Source organism: Crinia signifera, chromosome 2 (assembly GCF_055691185.1).
Source record: "Crinia signifera chromosome 2, ASM5569118v1, whole genome shotgun sequence".
Lineage (NCBI taxonomy): Eukaryota > Metazoa > Chordata > Amphibia > Anura > Myobatrachidae > Crinia > Crinia signifera.
In genome coordinates this window covers 5,526,302-5,539,467 of record NC_139218.1, presented here as the reverse complement: position 1 = coordinate 5,539,467, position 13,166 = coordinate 5,526,302, and positions in this window count along the sequence as shown.

Here is a 13,166-nt window from a genome sequence, read left to right as displayed (position 1 = left end):
CTGATCTAAAGGACACAACAACAGTGTTCAATCCAGTTAAAGACATAACTTGGAGAGTTACCTACTATTGGGTTACCATCGATGTGCCGCCTTATATACATGTATCGAACACGATGCCTGTAAAGAATATCTTAACGAAGACCCACCTCTGACTTCGGATCATAAGTCTTTTATCTGGGACGTGATGCAACCACCTCAGAAGATGGAAAATATTCAATGCTCCTAGTTTCATAGAGTTAAACAGAACTGCAGCAAAAGAGGAAGATTGCAAAGTACAAACTGAGGAATATTACAGGAGATTTGAGGAAAAGGAATATCCATCTATTACAAGACGCCATTAAAGACCACATTAGCAGGGAAGAGCTACTGGTCTCCGAGGAGAAGAAAAATTACCGGAAAGACTCTGGTTTTGTCACTTCCTATAACCGCCATTAAGCTACTGCTGTACCTGGGGCTCCCTGGGGAATCGCTGGAACATGTATGGACCTAAAGAGATCCTGCCACCAAAACCAGAAATCATGAAGACATTTTCCCAAAGGGGATGCTAACTGCGAATTCCGCTGTCCGCAATTCCGTGACCAAATGTGTGGGTTTATATAAATATGTGCACCATAACTGGAAGACTCAAACGCAGGTAACCACAAAGATGTCAACAATGTCTTGTGCCACAGCACCACGTCTCTCATATACTGTACCTCTTGGAGTGCCCATGGAAAAAAGATGCAGGAAAAACCAAACGTCCAATTAAACTACACATTCAGGAACACACCAAGAATATAAAGAACAAATTGGACAATCATGCGATATATAGACATTTTCTATCCCATCATAACGCAAATCTGGATGGATTCACCTTTAAGGCCACTGAAACGGTCAAATGAAGAGAAATAGGAGGCGATCTCACAAATAAATGATCACAACATGAAATGTATTGGATATTTTAATGTACCCCATGGGTTTAAACGAAAGCTACAGTACGATACCACTAAGGTCCGACCAGTAATCATATTCTCTGTCTTCACTTTATCACACTTGATAATTAATGATAAAATCACTTTCTCACAAATTCTAATTTTTTTTGGTCTTCCTATGTCAGGAATACACTACAGTCAGGCCACACGAACACCCAATGTCGCCCGATCCTGGAAGCTAAGCAGTGTTGGCCCGGGACAGTACCAGGATGGGAGACCTACTGTGAACTCTGTGCTGTAGTTCTATAAATAATGCATAGAGATGGCTATGCTATAAAGAAACCAAACTACTGGTATCACTACTACATTAATAAACTAATACCCCCTATATTATTTCACAATTTATTGATAAATATTAAGCACGGACACTTTTAAATAAATAAAAATGTAAAAAAAAAATATCTATATATATGTGTGTATGTGTGTATATATATCTTATAGTGTATGGGTCATTGGGTAGATCCAATTTATGTGTTTTTTTTTAATGGTTTTTGTCCAGATTGTCGACATGGACACCATCTAAGTGTAGCGTGTCCCCTCACATGGCTCCCTGCGTCGGCACACTGTTATATTCTCCCACAATGCCGTACTGGACGGTTGGGTATGAAATACTTCCTGCCGTCACATGTTGGCAAAAAAAATCATGAAAAACCATGGTTCATTTAGACCGACCATGCATGACGGTTACTGAACTTGTAACGAGTAATGGCATAACTGTCTCTACTGTTCCTGACATTGCAGATACCTTTCTTTCTTTTTATAAATCTATTTATACCTCTAAGTTTTCATGCACTGAGAATGATCTAAAGACCTATGTACAAAATGCTGCCCTTCCTTGCTTGTCTCAAGATGATCAATCCCTTTTAGATGCCCCATTTACATTAGAAGAAATAGAATGTGCAATTAATTCCTTCCCTGATGGTAAAGCTCCTGGCTCTGATGGCATTCCAGTGGAGGTATATAAGAAACATGCTAAAATGTTCGTCCCAAAGTTTCTAGACCTTTTTAATAGACTGAGAGAAGAAGGTGGATTCTCAGACTCCATGTCTGAGGCGGTCATAAATGTAATACCCAAGCCAGGAAAAGACACTAAATTTCCTGAATCATATCGCCCAATCTCTCTGATTAGCACTGATGCAAAGATTCTGGCAAAAATATTATCTATACGACTAAATAGGGTTATAACTAGGGTGGTGCATCCAGACCAGACTGGTTTCATGCCGGGGCAATCGACTTCGGTTAATGTTAGACGTCTATACTCGCATCTACAGGCCTCTCATGGGGATGAGTCCACCTCTGTCATTGTGTCACTGGATGCGGCAAAAGCCTTTGATTCAGTGGAGTGGCCGTTCCTATGGGAGGTTATGAGATGTATGGGAATGGGACCCATTTTTTTGAAATGGGTTCAGCTACTTTATTATAAACCTACTGCCCGTATATCAGTAAACGGATACATTTCTACCCCATTTTCACTTTCGCGTGGCACTCGGCAGGGTTGCCCATTGTCTCCTGCTCTTTTTGCTTTGGCAATAGAGCCACTGGCATGCCTTCTCCGGGCACATCCAGGAATTTCATGCCTTCAACTGAATAGTCGGGTTGATACAGTTGCATTGTATGCGGATGACTTGATGCTTTTCCTTAAAGATTATACGGTTTCCATGCCGGTGGTACTTCAAGTAATAGAAACATTTGGGAAATACTCTGGTCTTACTATAAATTGGGCCAAGTCTTCCATCCTTCCTCTTAAGGGTCAGCCCCCTATCATACCCCATATTCCACTTCCATTACAGTGGGTTACCTCGTTTAAATATTTGGGTGTGTGGGTGTCTAATAATATGCAGGAATTTATCTCACTGAATGTAATGCCCCTCTTCGCCTATTTAAAAGATAAGATCAGGTTGTGGTCTAAACTTCCTCTGACATTAACTGGAAGAACTAATTTAATAAAAATGATAGTGCAACCAAAATTTCTATATATATTTCAACAGGCCCCAATATATCTCCCAAATGCTATTTTTAAGAAACTTAACAGTATGGTCTCTTCCTTGATTTGGAGGAATAAGAGGCCTCGCATAAAATTCGATGTACTAACCAGATCCAAAGCATCAGGTGGTCTAGCACTTCCAAACTTTAGACTATATTATTATGCGGCTCAGTTATCTCATTTGAGACTATGGCTTCAGGAATGTCCCTCAGATTCCCTACCAAGCTTACTGGTTTATGAAATGAAACATGGACTTTCACCCGTCCAGACATTGTTTGGTGACATCTTTTCACATAAAAAGATACCACTTGTTATTCAGGCTCAAAAAATATGGAGAGAGGTACATGTTTTAATGAAGTTTCAGGATGTTGACCCAGACACTCCTTTATGGAATTTTCTAAATTATACAAAGCTTTCCTCCCTTGACCCTAAAGTGGTGCGGGGTGTTAGCGAAGTAATATCTGTGGGTCAGCTATATCAGGATGGAGTCTTAAAATCTTTTAATCAACTTAAAGATGAGTCTAATTTTACATCTATGTACTTCTTCAGATATTTGCAACTTCGTCACGCATTGTCTTTGCAGTTTCCTCAAGGCCCTCCTCATATTCGACCCTCTCCTCTAAAAGCATTTCTGTTAAAACTGGGCTATAAACGTGCACTCTCATGTTTATATAATTTTCTTCAAACATATCATCATACTAATGATTTACCAAACCTGCAGCAGAAATGGGAATTAGAGGTGAGTAGGCTGTCTGAGGTTGAATGGAATGAGGCACTTGTATGTCCTCGTAATTCCACTGCTTCAATTAGATTTCAACAAATTCAACTGTTTATTTTACACAGAACCTACCTGACTCCGGTTAGATTAGTACAATTTGGTGGAAGAACTTCTGATATATGTCCCAAATGTAAAAGTAACATAGGAACATTTTGGCATCTATTATGGGATTGTCCGGTGGCAGAGCCGGCCTTAGGCATAGGTAAACTAGGCAATTGCCTAGGGCATTTGGAATGCCTAGGGGCACCAGCAGCTTCTGCTGATTAAAATGATATGCAGCATGTCTATATTCTGTGTGTAAGTGATACTGTTTCTCTATATGAAATAGTGTAATTATGGAAATCACTGTAACATAGCATTCCGTATGCAGGTACAGCCACAGTCGCACACAGAATATAGGCATGCCACACATCATCAGAAGCTCCTTGTGTGTCCTGGTCACATAACAATGAAAATAAGACAAATTTTTAGCAAAAAAGGCACCTAACGTTAGCAGAACTGGCCAGGAGCTGCATGGACTATTGAGGCAAGATGTATGAGGAAACATCTGTATCCAAGCAAAGGCAGAGGTCACAGTGTTATCGGCTGTGCGAGTGCTGTCTGCGGGTGGGTTGGTTGTGCAATAATGTTCGGCATTTGTGTAAGGGCATTATGTGTGTCATGTATAAATGCATTAATAATGTGCGACATATGAGTAACAGGCATTATGTGTGTCGTGTATAAGGGCATTAATAATGTGCAACATATGTGTAATGGGCATTATGTGTGTCATGTGTATAAGGGCATTAATAATGTGCAACATATGTGTAAGGGGCATTATGTGTGTCATTATGTGTATGAAGGGCATTAATAAAGGTTGGCACAATGTGTAAGGGGCATTATGGTAATAAGGACATTAATAATGTGTGTCATGTGTAAGGGGCATTACTGTGTGGTATTATCAGGGGTGCCGAGAGAAAGGGATAGGTGGTATAAATTACCCAGGCCAAAGTCTGATGGAAGGGCCCAGTGGGGGCCCCGGGCCCCCTACCCTCAAGTGACAGCAGCAGCTGCAGCTCTTCTCTGACCAGCACGCACTGCTTTGTGCTGGGTTGCAGTGTGGCCATGGAGGTGCTTAAAATACAATATTTTCTCAGGATTTTTTTCTAAGGGTATAATGTGAATAATGTGAGGAGTAATGTACATAAGGTAAAGTGGTACTACTGTGTGATGTAACGTGAATAAGGGACACCTTCGCATGATATAATGTGAATAAAATTGCACTACTTTGTGGCATAATTTGAACTATTGTGTGGCCATGCCCCTTCCCAGCAAGAACACACCCCTGTTTGGGCTGCGCATCGAATGTGTGCGCTGTTTCTATTTAAAATATTGCAGGTAGGAGCACCAAAATGATGACTGCTATAATGAGGGTTGATGGTGCTGGGAAAGGGGAGCAGGGTCAGAGGTGGAACTAGTGGCGGTGCTAGGGGGCACCAGCCAAAATCTTGCCTAGGGTGTCATTTAGGCTAGGGCCGGCTCTGTCCGGTGGTTAAACTATTTTGGACTAAAGTGCTTCAAGCTATATCTGTAACAGGAATTCCCTTAAATAACTTAACACCAAGATTTTGCTGCCTTGGGGTATCTGATAAGGATGTCCTGGATAAACATTCTAGACAATATATAATTAATTTGTGTACATTGGCTAAGGTTTGCATAGCTAGACTCTGGATGGATTCATCAGGGCCTGATTTTAAGGCCTGGATTTCGTTGGTGAATGTAACAGTGTTACATGAGAAATATTTATATATTAATCGTAAGGCTGAATTTAAATATTATCGTATTTGGTCCCGATGGCTTTCATCAAAATATTCATCACTTAAGATATAACTTAATTAATAGTAGATCAATTTTTAACTCATGTTAATCTGGAAAAGACATATTTTCAAATGAAAAGATACTGATACTGTAAATTATATATATATATATAATATTTATTAATATTGTATTGCATTGTATTGATGTGTGTTTTTTTTTTTTATATAATTTAATGAATTATTTGTTTATTATTTATTTATTTTTAATTTTTTAATTGTTTATTTATCTAATTATTTATTATTATTTTTTTACTTCATCTCCTCAAAATTTCAGTCGATAAATTTTGTTGTTTGCTATGTTAATCTGTGTATCAGAAATTTAATAAAAATCACTCAATTTAAAAAAAAAAGAAAAACCATGTCGACCTTTCCATCACCAAACTAATGTATGTGTGGACCTGCCAACCCTTTTTTAAATATAATTTGTCTTAATAAATAGCTTGCCCTTTTTATACTACAGTACGTGGTTTTTTGATATTGATATATAACCTGGTCTTACTCAGATGTTCCTATAATGCCCCTTTCAGACCGCACTTTGTAAACGGTATATTGCCGTTTTTTTACCGTTTTAAAACGGTAATCTGTGCGGTCTGAAAGGTGCAGGACCACTTAACCGGTTAGAAAATACCGTTTTTTCTAACCGGTTAAAATGCAGGGTCCTACCCGTTTCAGAACCGGTATTTTAGGCTCAAAATTGGGTTCTGAAACGGTATTTAGGACCCAGCCAATGAGCTGGGACCTAAATTCAGCACAGTGAATATTTAATGAGCGCTCATTAAATATTCACAGCACTGGAGCCGCCCCGCGCCCCCCCGCGCGCGTGTCGACACCCCCCGCGCGTGTCGACGCCCCCCCCCACCCCGTGTTGACCTACCCCCGTGCAGCCGGTACCTCTGTTGTGGATCCCGGCACTGCAGTTCTGTATGGTCGGAAGCACTTATGAAAAAAAGTGTCTTTCAGAAAATGGCTGCCCCATAGGAAAACCTGTTTAAAAAAACTGTCTTTCGTATGGGGGCAGCCATTTTCCAAAAGTCACTTTTCTTATGAGAAAAGTGTGTGGGGGGGGTCGACACGCGCGCGCGGGGGGGTCGTCGACACGCGCGGGGGGTGTCGACACGCGCGCGGGGGGGAGGGGGGAGCTGCACGGAGGGGAGGGGAGGGCTGAAGGCTGCACTGGCTTTGACCCTGTATTTGGAAAGTTTCCAAAAACGGGTCTGCCAGTGTCAAAAAATCGGCACTTAAACGGTAATATACCGTTTAAGAGCTGCAGTGTGAAAGGGGTTTTATCTGGCAGACCCGTTTTTGGAAACGTTTTCAAATACAGGGTCAAAGCCAGTTATACGGTCTGAAAGCAGCATAATTTATCATGATGCCTGTTTGAGCACCTTGGTCGCTGAACCACTATCCATAGTTCACACACATATACCGCGAGCGTCATCTGCGCAGGTGTGGACACATCGGCGATGCGCTGAGACTTGCCGGCTTTCCTGAGTACTGGCTCTGCTGGACTAATAATTAGAGACAGGATTATATGCAACATAAAAAGCTTGAAATATGTATGAAAAATACTTAAAATATGCTACATTAAATAATAAAAAAATAATTTTTAACTTATTTATTTAAAAATCAGCATAAAATTTGTTGCAAATAAACCTCAAAAATAGGCCCCCAGCATCTGCAGATGTCTAGTGCTGTACACAGGATTTTTTTTCTTCCTGGCTGTTACAGCAGACTGCAGCGTCCAAAGCTCTTCTTGCATCAACTACACGGACCCTCATCTCCAGCGCCGATGGATCAAATATCAGCATAGTGTGTGAGGGCGGCGCAATGGAAGGTTTCCTCCCTGCGCCGCATACTCACTGTGACACGGCATTTCCTCCACGCCGCGTGATGCAGGGCCGGCGCCACCACTAGGCAGCTCTAGGCATTTGCCTAGGGCGCCGGCACCTGGAGGGTGGCAGTTCGCCCCTCACCCCCAGCAAACTGTAAAAAAATTGCTGCCCCGGCATCCCTGCAGTGCTGGGGCGGTCAGGGGTGTCCGTGCCGTAGGGGTACCTGTGGCGCCGTCATGTGTATAAAGCTGGCTGCGGCCGGCGGGGTCCCTGTAGTGAATAGTAAATAACTAGCGCTTCCCGCGCCGCCGCGCGCATAGCGCTAGTTATTTGCTATTCACTACAGGGACCCCGCCGGCCGCAGCCAGCTTTATACACATGACGGCGCCGCAGGTACCCCTACGGCACGGACATCCCTGACCGCCCCAGCACTGCAGGGACGCCGGGGCAGCAATTTTTTTACACAGGTACCACCCCCCCCTCCCTCCCCCGGCACCGGGGCGCCCCCACCCGACTCGCCTGGGGCGCTCCGGTGCCTTGCACCGGCCCTGGCGTGATGTCACAACCCTTCCGCTCGCCTCCTCTGCTGCAGAAGTCTGTCTCTTGGTGTAAAGGCCAGGGGCAGGCAAAGGTTCAGGAGCTTCGTAATGGCATCTGCCCCGACTGATTTATCAACATGGATTGGCAGCCTAGAGCAGTACATCCAAGGTTCCCCACACTGCGCACATATTGCCCCAGTCTGCACACTCTACCACTACCTGGCCAGCAGCAGGGCAAAGCAGTGCTGTGACTTACGGGTGGAAAGGGGGCGGGCCTATAATATGCACCATCACTAGATTTTAGGTAAAATATGCAATAACCAGTGAGAATGGGCAAAATATGCAAATGCATATAATCCTGTCTCTACTAATAATACATGATTATATACATCCTGTAACCCCCGCTCCCCATCCAGCATGCAGATGGTCAGGATGTCACAGCTCTGTCCCCCCCCACACAGAAGGGTTAACCCCACGTGCTCTCGCTGGTGTATGTACCAGAGATGTGCGCATTGTGGGATACGGTTGCAGTGTAAATTATAAGCGGCTGAACCTTTCCACCGCAGCTGGCGTCAAATCGTAATCTGTCATCCGAATCTAATACTTTCAGCCTGTGCCAAGTCATTCTGGGGCATCTGGCATATCAGTGCCATCCGTCAGTGCGGCATGGCATCCGCTTGTGTTTACCCAGTAACCGTGCGTACACATGAAGCTGTCAGTCAGGGCTCCGGCTGCTGGGGGGGCTGGGGCCGGCGGCGCGGTGACAAGTGTTGGGGAAATTGCTGTAATTTGCAGCAGATCAGGCCCAGTCGCAGATGAGTGGAATTTCCCTTTGATCCCCAGGAATTCCCACCTGCATCAGTCAGTGACCAGTTAATGCTGATGAGAAATTCATGGGATCACGTGGATTAATTAGCAGGTGGCTTGTGCTATAAATACGCCCGGGGTCAGGGAACGGGGTTGGATCATTTGTTATAAAGACTCGGTAAAGCTGAGCGCACACTAGTAGATGTATCTGCGCACCCATTATTCTGCACTGGGTTCTCAATACATACTGCCCGATCCCTCATGATTGACATCAAACTGGGCTGCCCAGAGAGCTGTCAGTCATAGGCCACGGCTGTACGGGAGGTCAGCAGGTCTCCGCCCATCCGTACGCTGTTCTGGAACCATCAAACAATTTGTCCAGTCTATGCAGTAGCTCTGATGTGGCAGAGAAATGGTGATTGGGGGCGGAGCTGATGTCACAGACACTCCCTCGGTACACCTGCGTTTTCCCTGACACTCCCAGAAAATTGCCGGTTACCAGCCACATATGCCGGATTCCTGTCAGTCAGCATATTGCGTTCCAGACAAAAAGTTACTTTTTTTTTTGCCAAGTGAATTTGTCAAAATAGGTGTGAAAATTGGCAGCAAACATTGTTATTCGTCATAATGACCGGTAACTAGAGATGTGCAGACTCGGATTCCAGAGATCTGAGCCCCCACGGACGTCATCATTCCGAGCGGCGCTCTGAGTTTCCCACCTGACTCGGGTCTGTCCGCGTGGGCAGAACGTCATCACCCGGCGCCAGATTTTGCGAGGCTTTAAATAGCTGCTGCTGCGCCCGCCATCTTCACTCCAGTCTAGTAGTGGGTTGGGAGAGGGTGTGTTGGTGCTGCTGCTGGGGCTTAAACTTGAGCTTCAACGCAATATTTTATTCGCTGGGGCTGTCTCTCAGTGCTGCTGTGTAGTCTAACTGTGTACTTGTAGTACTACTGTCTCCTCTGTGCGGTCTACCTCTGGTGTGCTGTGCTGTCATTATTTTATTCGCTGGGGCAGTCTCCCTCAGTGCTGCTGTGTACTCTGTTCTCCTCTCTGCTTAGGGTGGGCTCTCCCTAGCAAGGAGGACAGTGTAACTGTGTACTTGTAGTACTACTGTCTCCTTTGTGCGGTCTACCTCTGGTGCTGTGCTGTAATATATATTATATGAATAATTAATTATATTATATATAGTCCACTGGTGCTGCCTGCACTGAATCTGCCAGTATTATTTAGTTACTCAGTCCACTGTTGCCACTGGCAGTGCTACTGCCTACCTAGTGTACCTACCTAGTACATACTAGGCTGCTATATATAATTTAATTAAAAAATAATACTTGTGCTGCGTGGGACTGTAAAAAATAATTCCATGCTGCTGGTGCACTGACGTGTGCCACTGAGTGCCACTGACAAGCAGTACCTAATAATAAAATTAATTATTATAAATTCTGCTGGTGCACATACTAGTATTGCTGACGTATCTACCTGTCTGGTGCCTAGTACTGCCATATCTACCTGTCTGGTGCCTAATACTGCCGTATCTACCTGTCTGGTGCCTAGTACTGCCATATCTACATGTCTGGTGCCTAGTACTGCCATATCTACCTGTCTGGTGCCTAGTACTGCTGTATCTACCTGTCTGGTGCCTAGTACTGCCGTATCTACCTGTCTGGTGCCTAGTACTGCCGTATCTACCTGTCTGGTGCCTAGTACTGCTGTATCTACCTGTCTGGTGCCTAGTACTGCTGTATCTACCTGTCTGGTGCCTAGTACTGACGTATCTACATGTCTGGTGCCTAGTACTGCCATATCTACCTGCCTGGTGCCTAGTACTGCCGTATCTACCTGCCTGGTGCCTAGTACTGCCGTATCTACCTGTCTGGTGCCTAGTACTGCCGTATCTACCTGTCTGGTGCCTAGTACTGCCATATCTACCTGTCTGGTGCCTAGTACTGCCTTATCTACCTGTCTGGTGCCTAGTACTGCCGTATCTACCTGTCTGGTGCCTAGTACTGCCGTATCTACCTGCCTGGTGCCTAGTACTGCCGTATCTACCTGCCTGGTGCCTAGTACTGCCGTATCTACCTGTCTGGTGCCTAGTACTGCCGTATCTACCTGCCTGGTGGCTAGTACTGCCATATCTACCTGTCTGGTGCCTAGTACTGCCGTATCTACCTGTCTGGTGCCTAGTACTGCCTTATCTACCTGTCTGGTGCCTAGTACTGACGTATCTACCTGTCTGGTGCCTAGTACTGACGTATCTACATGTCTGGTGCCTAGTACTGCCATATCTACCTGCCTGGTGCCTAGTACTGCCGTATCTACCTGCCTGGTGCCTAGTACTGCCGTATCTACCTGTCTGGTGCCTAGTACTGCCGTATCTACCTGCCTGGTGCCTAGTACTGCCATATCTACCTGTCTGGTGCCTAGTACTGACGTATCTACCTGTCTGGTGCCTAGTACTGCCATATATCTACCTGTCTGGTGCCTAGTACTGCCGTATCTACCTGCCTGGTGCCTAGTACTGCCGAATCTACCTGTCTGGTGCCTAGTACTGCCGTATCTACCTGTCTGGTGCCTAGTACTGCCTTATCTACCTGGCTGGTGCCTAGTACTGCCGTATCTACCTGTATTAGGGGAGGGTGTGTGATGTCAGCACCAGGCCGGATATGCCTGTATTAGGGGAGGGTGTGTGATGTCAGCACCAGGCCGGATATACCTGTATTAGGGGGGGGGGGGGGGGTGTGTGACGTCAGCACCAGGCCGGATATGCCTGTATTAGGGGAGGGTGTGTGACATCAGCACCAGGCCGGATATACCTGTATTAGGGGAGGGTGTGTGATGTCAGCACCAGGCCGGATATGCCTGTATTAGGGGAGGGTGTGTGACGTCAGCACCAGGCCGGATATACCTGTATTAGAGGAGGGTGTGTGACGTCAGCACCAGGCCGGATATACATGTATTAGGGGAGGGTGTGTGACGTCAGCACCAGGCCGGATATACCTGTATTAGGGGAGGAGCTGTGTTGGTGAGCTCCTGACTTCCAGTGTAGGCCGAAAAGCCTGGGACTCGATTAGGGGATTTATCCCCAGTGCTATGGAGCCTCCTGGGGCTGCTGCCCAGGAGAGCCCCCCGGCCGCCGGGCCCAGTTCGGGTCTAGCCCCAATGTCATCGGGGGCAGGTGGCCAAAAGGGGGTTTTGGAGATGCCTAAGGGGGAGAGCTCGTGCTGGGCCCCCCTGAGTGATTTGGATGAAAGCTCCTGCTGCTCTGATGGACAAGAACCGGTGAAGGCTTCTCAAGTCAGCCTGATTCTGCCTAGCGGAAGGCCGCTTATCCCCCCACCTAGGCTACAGCCTGCAGTCGTTTTGGACCTGGTGACAGGTGAGCCCAAAGTCCCTGTTGCCACAGGGCCCCCGGTGGCTGAAGAATTCCCTGTGCCTCAGGGGCCTGCGATGGTGGATGTCCCTGGTGCCGGGCCCACGGTGGTTGGGGAAGTGCCTAGTGAGAACAGTGACCCCAAAGGAGCATCTGCTGGGTACGTTCCTTTACCGGAGGGAGAAGAGGAGGATGGCGTGCTGCCGGCGTCTACAGACTTTAATAAGCCTGTGTGTGGAGGTGCCAGTGAGCCTGCGGTGCTGGGGTCTCTTACCGTGGAGCCTGCTGCCCGGGTGCAGGCTGAGGAAGTGCCGGCTTCAGGGCGCGAGGTGGCGGTCGGCCAGGCGCCTGTGGCGAAGAGTGAGGCGCAGGCTGGCGTGGACGGTGCCCCAGAACATCTCCTGTCTGGCGGGGAAGCGCTGGCGTCCCCGTCCGTGGATGCGGACAGCTCGCGGGTCCCGGCGGGTGACGTCAGCGGGGGTGAACGAGCGGTCGGGGAGCCGGCGCCCGAAGATGACGCGGCCGGCTGTGCGCAGCAAGCAGAGGGGATGGAGGTCGATGGCGGCTCCGGTGTCACAGCAGGTGACGGTGGAGCACTGCACGAGTACCCGGTCAGCGTGAGTTAAGATGGCGGCGGCCAGCGCTGTTTGGCGGGTGACGTCACTGCCCCTGTGCTGGCTCTGCAGTCAGTCTGCGGTGACGGGGGGGCTCTGGCGGAGGAGGTGGGCGCCCAGGGTACCCCTGGTGTGGGAGTTGTGCCGAACTGTTTGAAGTCCCCTGAACTTGTCATACTGCAGGTCACTGTGCCTGCGCTGAGGTGTGTTGCTGGGTCTACACAGTGCCTGTTAATGAGGAGCTGGTGAATACTGATACCAGTGCAGGGGGGGGGGGGGGGGCTGGTGCAGCTGTTGCCATGGTGAACTGTGTTGTGCCCACATTGGAAAGTGACATTCAGTGTATAGTGTCTGATGGGGGGGAGCTGGGGAATACAGTGCATGCATACCTCCCAACTGTCACGATTTTAGAGG